The sequence below is a fragment of the Otolemur garnettii genome, unplaced genomic scaffold, assembly GCF_000181295.1.
Source record: "Otolemur garnettii isolate 467f Iridium unplaced genomic scaffold, OtoGar3 scaffold00023, whole genome shotgun sequence".
Lineage (NCBI taxonomy): Eukaryota > Metazoa > Chordata > Mammalia > Primates > Galagidae > Otolemur > Otolemur garnettii.
In genome coordinates, this window is record NW_003852418.1 from 15035366 (window position 1) to 15047339 (window position 11974).

The following is an 11974-nucleotide window of genomic DNA, read 5'->3' on the forward strand; positions in this document are numbered from 1 at the left end:
ATTAATGTACACAGCTATAATGTAATAATAAATAAATAAATTCACTGAATAACTAGCTTTCACGTGTGGCAGGTAACATGCTAACTTGACACTAGATATACAGAGGCGGACTCCTGTGAAGGTTCTCCTGGGACCTGGACATGGTGCCAGAAAGTGAGTGTCCTCACCTTTAAAAAGTCACAGAGGTCACCAGGAGCCTGCACATCTGGGAAGTGAGATCAAGTGTTCTAAGGTAGGACACCTATAATTTTTGAATTTCAAAGAATAAGGCACTCTTTCCCCATATTCCTTTTACTTTTGGAGACCAACATAAGGCTGCCAAATTAATTATTTTGTCAAATAGAATATTTAGCATAATAAATCTGCTGGCTTCAAGATGACAGCATCACAGGGTAAGGTGGCTCACGCCTGTAATGCTAGCACTCTGGGAGGTGGAGGCAGGTAGATTGCTTGAGCTCAGTAGTTCCAGATCAGCCTGAGCAAGAGCAAGACCCCGAATCTACTAAAAATAGAAAAATTAGTCAGGCATTGCAGCTGGGCACCTATAGTCTCAGCTACTCAGGAGGCTGACGTAGGAGGATCACTGGAGCTCAGGAATTTGAGGTTTCTGTGAGCTAGGCTGATGCCATGGCACTCTAGCCTGGGGCAACAGAGTGAGACTCTGTCTCGAAAAAAAAAAAAAGATAGCATGAACCTAGGTGGGGAAAATTTAAATATGAACTTGGACATCAGATGATACCATAGAATTATTAATAATATTTAAAGTGTGATAATGGCATTATGTTATATGAGCAAACGTCTATTTTGCTTAGAGATGCAAGATGTATGCAGGGCTGCCATGGTACAAAGAGGGGGATTTGCTCTAAAATAACCAGGTAGCAACGATGGAATGGGGAGGAGAACCATGTTATCTCCATTTTACAGAAAAGGAAAGGAAGGTTTCAAAAAACTCTCTGGTCGTCAAGGTCACATGGCTAGTAAGAGGCGGAGGTAAGATTTGAACCCAGGCAATATGGCCCTAAAGCCCAATATTACGGTACCAGCCACCGCAGGGAGGTCTGCACAGGGGCTGCGGGGTTGCATAGTGAAGCTGGCGGCAAGTGGAGACGCCAGCCTCCCTCCTGGGTCCCCTGAGCCCAGGACACTTCTACTTGTCCTTCCGTCTGTGCTCCTGCCTCCAGCCCCACCCTCGGATAAGGAGATTCTGCACCTTCGGACAGGGACGCCTGAGCTGAGGACAGCTTTCCATACAGACACCAGGATTCCGTGTGTTTGTAGCCATTATTTATTTATTTATTTATTTATTTTTCCTTATTCTTCATCTCCGCGGTGCTCAACAAACCAGGAACATGAACAGACAGATGGTCTGAGTGGGCGGGTGTTGTACTTAATGCCGAGACAGTCGCCATCAGTCTCGCCTCTTCCCTTCCTTTCCCCTTAAATCAGTGGCGTCCCAGGCACCCGGCATCCTGGCATTCCCGGCAACCGCAAGGGAATGTTTCTGGGCCATCAGTCCTATGAAGAAAGTTTCCAATTCTGCAGATTTTTTCCAGAAAATCCTGGAGATCTTGTTTGGATCTCTCTGACTGATATTATCTCTCTTGACTGAGAGTGCAATAGGCTATTAGTAACAGTAACAGCAACTCAGCGGGATCAGGCGCTGCGCTAAGAACTTTTAAAAGGCCGTCTCATTTCACTCTGGTCACTGTTTTCTCAGGAGGCACTTGGAGGCCTACTTTGGAGATGAGAGAATTTGTAACCGGCTAACAGTGTTTGTTACCTATGCTTTCTCTCCTTTATTCCACAAGTATTAAGAATCTGCTATGCTTAAGGCATGTCACCTACAACTTGTTACAGACTTTCAAGGAGCCTTAAGCTTTAAAATAGGAGAAGTCGGCAGCAACAGCGACATCTAGTGAGGATATTTGTTGAGATCTTAGCACGCGTTAGAGACTGTGCTTTGCCCCTCCTCTCCCGTCCCCTCCCGTCCCCTCTCCTCCTCTTCCCTTCTCCACCCTCCCTTCCCCTCCCTTCCCCTCTCCTCCCTTTCCCTTCCCTCCTTTCCCCTCCCCTCTCCTCCCTTCCCTTTCTTCTCCCCTCCCCTCCTCTTCCCTTTCCTTCCTTTTTTGAGACAGTGTTCCACTTTTTGTCCTGGGTAGAGTGCTGGGGTATCATAGCTCACAGCAACCTCAATCTTTGTGCTCAAGAAATCCTCTTGCCTCAGCCTCCCGAGTAGCTGGGACTATTGGCATCTGCCCACAAGGCTGGGCTAATTTTCTATTTTTAGTAGGGAAGGGGTCTCATTCTTGCTCAGGCTGGTCTCAAACTCCTGAGCTCAAGCCATCTAGCCACCTTGATCTCCCAGAGTGCTAGGATTATAGGCATGAGCCATCACTCCCAGCCGAGTTTGTTTTTCAATCTTTCAGAAGTTCTCTTTGTCGCTGCGCGTTCTGCAAACAGGGACACTGGGGCTTAGGTAGATTAAGTGTCACGCCTCAAATCACACATTTGCTAAGTGGTAAGAGCTCGGATTAAACCCCGGAAGCCTTCCTCTGGATCCACCTGTCTAATCAGCATGGCATACCAGTCTTTCTTACCTAAAATGTACACGTGGACATGCACGCCGCCCATGCAGAATAACCAGTACGTTTGGGAACCAGCTGCGAATGAGTCCGGCTTACCTTTTGCTCCCTGCAATGAGTTTCAGCTTCTCTAGGTGGCAGTCTCATTCATCTTTTTGTCCTCAGCACCCCAAGAGCAGTGATTTGGGGAGGGGGTGGTGTTGACCGGCCCTCTCTACCAGGGAACATTTGGTGACATCTGCAGAGGTTTCTGGTTGCCACAACAATGGTCGTGGGGGGCTGCCCTGTTACTGGTGAGATCTATCAAGTAAGGCTGGGACACAGGACAGCCCCCACAGCGGAACTTGGCCCCAGATGTCAGCAGTGCCCAGGCTGAGAACCCTGCCCACGTGTAACAGCCGCAGAGTGGGTGCTCCGTGTGTGTTTTATGGAATGAATTTCAAGTCATACACCAAGAACCTCCACCAAATAGCAATTCCTAAAAGATCGACGTCCACTTACCTCTCAAAACGCCGCTCAAATATCATTACTTCCTGGGAGCTTTTCTGACATTTCCAGACACTCTTTTTTTAAATTTCTAGTAAAATATTGGATTATTTTACTAAATTTCTCTTCTACCATTTTCTTCATCAGCCCTCCTCAGAAAATGGGAATATCAGCCTAAGGATGACAGAATGAGGCCAAAAATGTGTTTTTGAAAAAGACATCTGAAACATGCGAAGATCAGAAAAATTATGAATTTTCCATGGCTTTGCAGATGGGACTTAAATTGTTAAGTTTCCAACCATAAATAGTTGCTCAGCTTTTAATGAAACGCAATCCTTCTACCAGTTGCTGAATCTCCTGAAGTGGTTTCTGGCTTTCATTATTATTATTTTGGGTCTCAGTAGTGCATTTTTTTTTTGTTAAGGTGTAATTTACGTACAGTAAAATTTCCTTTAAAGCAGATAATTCCATTTGTTTTGACAAATGCACATGGTGGTGTAGCCATCGCCAGAACAAAGGAAACAATTGCTGGCAGTGAACCTTTCACTTTTTAATAAGACGCATGTAGTGTTTTTGTGAGTACTTTATGTCTGATCTGTGGAGGCGTAATTTACATCCAGTAAGCTTTTTCCCTTTGCAGATCTAAGAGTTTTGACAAATATATACCATCATGTGATCACTGCCACTGTCTTGGGTTCCTGCCTACCTGTGTGTGGTCAACCCCTTCCCGCCCACAGTGCCAGCCCCTGATAGCACCTTGTCTGGTTTCTGTGTGGGAACCTTTGCTTCCTGCCAGAATGTAACATAAATGGAATTCTCTAGCAGTGTGGTATCTTGAGTCCTGCTTGATCCCCTTCCCATGATGTGTTTGAGATTGATCTCTATTGTCGAACATTCAGTAGTTTGTTCTTTTCGCTGGTTTTTATTTTATCACAGGTGCTCTAGTCATTCACCAGACCGGTGTCTTTCAACCTTTTTTATCTCACGGCACCCTTGAACCTATAGTTAAACTTCCATGGCACACTTAAATCATGTTGATCTATATATATATATATATATATATATATATTTATTTACAGTGCTTTGAATTTCTTTGGAAAATAATTTAATTCGTGATCTTTTAAAAATTTTTGCGGCAGACCTAAGATGCTCTCAGGGCGCAAGAGGTTGTCAGGGTACACTGGTTGAAAGTCACTGCACTGGAGGATGGATATTCCAGCTGCTTCTGGTTTTTGGAGATTATTAATAAATCTATAAACAGTTGCATGCTGGGTTTCGTATGGGCACATACGTGTTCTTTTTTCCTGAGTCAGTACTAGGAGTGGGATTGCTGGATTGTATGGTAAAGACGTGTTTCACTTGATAAAGAAGCTGCGGGTTTTCCACCCCTCCTGGCATCTGGTGACGGCTCTGACTGCTTTGTGTCTGGATCGGTGCTTGAAATTGTCAGTGGGTTTGGTTTCGGTCACTTTAATAGGCGTGTGGTGGCATCACGATGATGCTTCATTGGCATTTTCCAATGTCTAACGGTGTTGAGCCCTGAACGTGCTCACGTGCCATCCGTATCTCTTTGATGGTTAAGTGTTGACTTAAGTTTTTTGCTCACTTGTTAATTTGCTTGTCTGTTTTCTCACTGAGTTTTAAGAGCTGTCTGTGTATTTTGGATACAAGTCCCTTCCTAGCGATGTGACTTATAAAAATGTTCCCCTAGCTGTGGCTTCTCTTTTCATTCTTTTAATAGTCATTCAAAGAGCAGTTTTTCATTTCGATATCCATTTTATCAGTTTTTTCTTTGACGATTTATATTTTTTGTGTCTTATGTAAAAAATACCGGGTCATAGAGATTTTTTTTCTCTGAGATTCTCTTCTAGGGATTTTCTTTTTCTTAATAGAGAATGAAACTTTAAAAATTTTTTTTTCACATTTACATTATGTTTTTTAATTGACAAATTATATATATGTATATATATTGCAGTGTACACCATGATGTATTTTTATTAATTTTTAATTAAAATCATAACTGTAGACATTTATGGGGTACAATGTGATGGTTTGATATGCAATGTGGAATGCTTAAACCAAACTGATGAACATAGCCATCACCTCACTTATTTTTTGTAGTAAGACGTTTAAAATTTACTCTTAGTTATTTTGAAATATACCCTTGCATTGTGCATATTAGGTGAGATCCCACCAAATGCCGCCCCATCAGTTGTCCTCCCCATGTCCCGTCCCCTCTCCCTCCTCACTCTTGCCCTGTGTTAGACTGTATTTGTGGTTTATTGTTTGTATGAGCAGGTCTCTCTCTATGGGGATTTTTAAATTTTAGATTTTACAATCAGATCTACAATCCATTTTGGGTTCAGGGCTGTGTGTGGCGTGAGGTATAGGTGAGGGTCTCCCAGTTTTGTGTAGGGATGACGGACGGTTCCAGCCACACTCGTTGACGAATACCATGCTGTCTGGGTCTGGACAGCGGTGCAGTGTGTTTGAAGTCTGGTAATGTGCTGCCTTCCGATTTGTTCTTGTTGCTTAAGTTTGCTTTGGGACGAAGCATAGAATTATTTTTTCCAGATCTGTGAAACAGGACGTTGGTATTCGGACGGGGATTGCACTGAATCTGTCAATCCCTTGGGGGCAGTATGGACATTTTAACAGTGTTGATTTTCCTGATCACCAGCACGTGTTTCCATTTGTTTGTGTCCGACTGGAGGACACCCAGCATTCTCGTCATCTCTGTCCCTTCCCTTAGAAGGCAATCCGCCCGGAATACCAAGTTCTGGGATCACACCAATCCCCTATGACCCACCAGCCCCCCACCGTGGCTACTGCAGTCCAGGCTGGGGTTAGGAAATGTTTGCCTGGGAATGAGTGAGGCAAAAACTGAGGGCCGAAGTTCCCTGCGGGAGAAACATCATGGCACCCGTGTCTCTGCTCAGATCTGTGGTGACAGAAGTGACCTCACAGAGGCTGGCAGCCCCGGGCTTTGTCCTCAAAAGCTCCCGGATAAATGGTGGTGGTAGCTTTGGGCTCATGAGGGTAGGAAGCTCCCCAGCCGCTCAGGAGCCTGACGACTTCCAAAGGTGCAAGGGAGGAAGTAACAACCCCCCACCTTTACTCTCCACTGGGCTCCAGGCTGCTCGGGGGCTGGTCCCAGCTGACAGCTTGCTCCTTCCTGTTCTGCTCTGTAACTTCTTCCCATGGAATCTCTGGGAGGTTCTGGCACTTTCCCCTGAGAATTTCACCTGCTCTATGTTTCCCCTGCCATTTAAAGTTTTTCCTTCTTTCTGAGATGATGTGCAGCCAGCGTCTCAACTCAGTCATCTTCCTTCCTCCCAAAAAGCATTTGTTGAAAAGACGATCCTTTCTTCACTGAATTAGCTTCACCCTGTTCTCAAAAATTAGCCGATGGTATGTGTGTGGATTTATTTCTGCATTCTCTATTCTGTTCATAGCAGGTTTTTATCTATTTTCTTGAGAAAACACTGACACGAATCCAACACAGGTCACAGCACTTTAAAAATAACAACTTTTAGGACTCATTACAACCATAATGGCAGCTACTTTGAGTGATTCTATTTTCTTCACAGGGAACTTGAGGCACAGAGAGGTTTGTTAGAATTCCCAAGGTCACACAGCCTGCCACTGACGGCACTTTGCTTCTATTTTCTTCTCTCTCTAGGAATCCCCTTTAGGATGATTGTTGATTGGGTTGTCTGAATTCCTCCCTGGTTGATACAGTCTTTCCGGATAAAGATTGTGCCATTTGTGGCCTGAGCGCTTAGCTAATGCCGGCTGTGGAGTGCGTGCTTCAGGCAGGTGTATAAAGGACTGAATGAATGAGCTCAGTGTGCAAACCAAGTGAGCGCTTGGAAGGTGACACTCTTTAGAATCTCTGCCACTGGCGTCATTTCCCACGTGAAAGACTGCCGATGACCCAGACAGAACATGTGCACCACCTCAATTAAAAACAGAGAAAGAAGAAAGAAGAAAAAAAAAAACGGAGAAAGAATTTTCCTTAGGAATATTCTTCCCGAGTGCATGGTGGTCCAGATGTTGGCAGATCAACTTTGAAATACCAGTAACTATCTTAGAAAGACCCAGTCTTGGGATCCATGCTGAGGACTCAGCCAGAGGGGCGACAATTGCCAACATCTGTGTGGGAATTAAGGGTTGGAGGCGTGAGGTTAATTGCCGGGGGTTTAAGAGACAGAGGGTAAGGGCGGCACCTGTGGCTCAAAGGAGTAGGGCGCCGGTCCCATATACCAGCGCTGCCGGGTTCAAACCCGGCCCTGGCCAAAACCTGCAAAAAAAAAAAAAAAAAAAAAAAAAAGAGACAGAGGATGAGAGTCATTAGACTCTTATTGTTATTGGAAAGAGCCCAGGATGAGAGTCATTAGACTCTTATTGTTATTGGAAAGAGCCCAGTCTCAGGAGCTGGTGGAGAAGGTTACTGGCGGTGACCAGGGTGCGTGATGTGAGGGAAACCCAGAGCATCCCACTGGGGAGAGGTAACCTTTCTTTTCTTTATATGATCACAGGACAATCATGCTTGTGGTGAAAACTATCCACAGAAAATGTGGGTAGAAATTAAAAAGTGCTCCAAACTTCCCTGGTTCCCCAAAAAGAAAGTCAATAGTTTGGGTCCAGAGATTTCTCTGGGTACACACAACTCTCTGTCATATACGAGGGGTGTTCAAACAGTGTCCAGCCATACAATCTGAAAAACAGAGACAGGCCTGGATAGTACCTGGACAACCCTTGTATGTCCAAATATCAGGTAAAATCTGTCTCCCTCACGTTAGGGAGACGCCTTACTTGCAAGTCTCTACCGAGTCTCTTACTTCAGAAAGCCTGCCTCCTTCTTTCATTCTTCCTAACATACAGCTCTTGTTGCTCGCCCTCCGCGGCAGGTTAGAATCACCTGAAGAGTGTTGTTTCGTGTTTAAGTGATGATAGCTCAGGCCTCAGCCCTAGGGACTCTGACGGATTCGGTCTGGGGTGTGGCCTGGGCTTTGGTGTTGGCCACCGCGTTGTTCTACCACACAGTTCAGATTAAGTACAACTGATTTTCAAGCCAGGTTGTGTCCGGATCACTTTATTTCCTTTCATTATGGTTATTCAGGCTGCTCTTCGCAGAGACTGACACAATCATTCTAGTCTAGGGTCAAGGAAGTGCTGATTTTTCAAAGCTCCCCGGCTATCACGAGGGATAAGTCTCTTGGCTGTTGAAGTTTGCAGGACCTACCTGACGTGTGGGTGTAAAAGGGAGTCTAAGACATTGAACTCAGACCCAACCATTCTTCTCAGTAGACGCTCACAGTTGTCCTCAATGATGCTGTACACGATTCGTGTAAAGCTCCCTTTAAAACGCAGAACAGTGCATGGGGGCTCTCTGGAGGTTGAGACTATCTACCTGCACAATAAGGAAAATAATAATTTTACAAATGTTGTGTGATTGGTTACTTGTGGCAGGGTCTTGGCTTGAGGAGCCATCACTCACTTAAACAAAAGTGAAAACAACCTGGCCGGGATCAGTACATGGGGTCGGTGCTTCTCAAGCTTGCTTGTGTACAGAAATGGCCAGGGAATCCTGTAACAAGGACGACATTTATTTATTTATTTTTTTGCAGTTTTTGGCTGGGGGTGGGTTTGACCCCACCACCTCTGGGTGCCCTACTCCTCTGAGCCACAGGCACCGCCCGCGACTTTGATTTAGTCAGCCTGGGGTGGAGGCCAGGATTCTGTTTTTCTTACAGGCTCCTGGGGAATTTCAATATTGGTCCCAGGATGATGACTGTTTGAGTTGCCAGGGTGTCCTCCTCTCAGAACGTGGCTCTGATATGAGAAGAGTTTGAATACCATTGTTTTGCGCAAGTAGAGAGTGAATCATGTTGAAAATTGAAATTATTTTATATAAATATGATCTCAAATAGATATATACCTACCATAATGAGTGAGTAGACATTGGACCATTCAATTGTAATGTATTTTAGTTCATTGATAACATTTGGCCCCGATGCTTTTTTACTTTTTGAAATCTTTTCATTAAGAATGGAGTTTTGTTTTCTTTGGGGAGTGACTGGTCCTCTTACCGTCTGATGCACAGAGCATCTCTCTCAGGGATTCGCATTCATAAACAGGAACAGTTCTCTGTTAAGTGTCCAACAGGTGGTAGAATGACGTAGAAAGACAGAAAGACCTGGGCCGCTTAGCACATGCCCACACCTGTCAAGTGGGAGTAAAACCTCATAAAGCTGCTGTAAAATGAAACAAGAGGCTGTAAATGCAAAGGGTATAGCAGTGTCCGCTCCATAAAACGGACTCCATAAGGTCTCCTAGCTGAGTTTCATTAATACCGTGTTTCCCCCCAAATAAGACACTGTCTTATATTTATTTAGTCTCAAGAAGACACACTAGGGCTTATTTTCAGGGGATGTCTTATTTTTATTAGGTATAATACAACCACCTACATTTATTCAAATACAGTTACGTCATCTTCTTCTGGAACCTGACAGGGGGAGCTGACCTTGGTAGTGGGGCTGACCCTAGTGATGCGTGAACTCTTTTCCCCTAGCCTATCACACGTGCGCAATAGGATGCCTGTGACCTCCGTTACCACACGAGCACCCGTGCAAGTGTGAACAGCTCAGAGAAAGGAGCTGTGGCAGATAAAAGGTATTTTAGTCTTCCTCACGGCTCCGCCCCCAAATGTAGGGCGTGGCTATGCTGATATGCTGCCTAGCCACGCCCAGCACTAGGTCTTATTATCGGGGTAGGGCTTATATTTAACAAATGCATAGAAATCCTGCTAGGGCTTATTTTTTGGGTGGGTCTTATTTTTGGGGAAACACGGTACATTGTCAGGAGAGTATGGGACGCTTAGCAGTACTGTTAGACCCTTTCACAAAAAAATGGCTTAAAGATGCTTTTCTTCATTAACAGCTATGCATTCGTAGTTGTGTATAGACTCATACATCTGCACATTTCCTGTGTACTTTTTAAAATTAGTTTACTCTTTTTTTTTCTGTCTTTGTTGCTTGGGTCCTTCATCCTCCCATAGATGTATCAGCACCATTTTTAACCAGGTTAACATCTAGCATTTATTTATTTAAATATTTATTTTTTATTTTTTGGCCGGGGCTGGGCTTAAACCCACCCCCTTCAGTATATGGAGCTAGTGCCCTACTCCTTGAGCCACAGGCGCTGCCCACATTTATTTATTTTTTTAACAGCTTTATTGAGGTAGAAATAATATGCTACGATATACCTGTACATAAAGTATACAATTTGGTAAGTTTTGATGCATATACGTACATGCACCTGTGAACCTATCACCAAAACAAGAAAATGACATTCTCCATCACTCCCCCAGGTTTCCTTGTGCTCATTATAATTCCTCCCTCTTGCTGCTCTCTTCTCACAGCCTTGTAGTTCCCAGGAAACACTGATCTGCTTTCTGTCACCATAGAGCATTTTACATTTTCTTAAAATTTCATAAAGTTGGAATCGTGTATTATGTGATCATTTTTGTCTGTTTTTTTTTTTTTTTCACTTAGCATAAATCATTTGTGAGCCATCCATGTTATGGTCATTGATTCAGACTTTTGTTTTCAAATATAGACATTTGTTACTATAAAACTTCCTCTAAGTCTTACGTTAGCAGCGCCCAGAAATATTTTGTTGTTTTCCTTTTCATTCAGTTCAAAATGCTTCCTAATTTCCCTTTGCTTTTCTTCCGTTGGCCCTATTAAATTCCCAAATATTTATGAACTTTCCAGAATCTTTGTTATTGATTTCTGATTTAATTCCACTGTGATCAGAAAAATGTTTTACATGAATGAGTTTCTTTTAAGATTGTGAGACCTGTTTTGTAGGGCAGAAGACAGTCTCCTTTGGTAAATATTCAATGTATACTTTGTTGTTGATCGATACAGTATTTTTAAAAATATCAATTAAATCAAAGGGGTTGATAGTATTCAAATCTTGCATAGCCTTAGTGATTTTCTATCTACTTGTTCTACCAGTGTTTGAGAGGGATGAAGATATTTTTGACTTTAATTGTACATTTTTATTTCTTCTTGTCATTTTATGTTATACTTCATCTATTTTAATCTCTGATATTAGGTGTACAAATGTTTAGAATCATTATGTCCAAATGCAGAATTGGGCCTTTTATTCTTTTGGAATGGTTTTCTTTATCAGTATTCTTTACCCTGATTGACTTTCTCTCACACTGGCAGAGTTATTTCAGTTTTCTTTTGACTGGTGTTAGCGTGGTATATTTTTCCCATCTTTTTATATTTAATGTATCTGTGTCATTATGTTTAAAGTGCATTTCTTATAGGTGCATATATATGAGTTTTGCTTTATTTTTCCAATCTGATGATCTCTGTCTCTTAACTGGCCTATTTAGACCGATTACATTTAATGTGATTACCATCATGATCAGGTTAAATCTATTACCTTCCTGTTTGTTTTCTATTGTATCATGTGTTCTTTCTTCCCATTTCCCTTTTTTCCTGCTTCTTTTGGATTGACTGTACATGTTATATAATTTCATTTTATCTTCTTTCTTGTCTTTTGACTGTGATTCTTTTTGTTACTTTACTGGTTATTTTAGAATTTATAGTATACATTTTTAACTGATCACAGTCTACTTTCAAGTGGTAAAATACCATTTTACATAGAACATAATATCTTTTTTTTTTTTTTAATTGAATGACAACTATGTACGTTAATGCACTTCTGGGGTACAGTGTGGTGTTTTCACATACAATTTGAAACATTTCATCAAACTGGTTAACATAGCCTTCATGTCATTTACCTAGTTATTGTGCCAAAACGCTCATATTCTACTCTTAGAAAGGTTCACTTGTACCCTTGTAAGATAAACCACAGAAGTG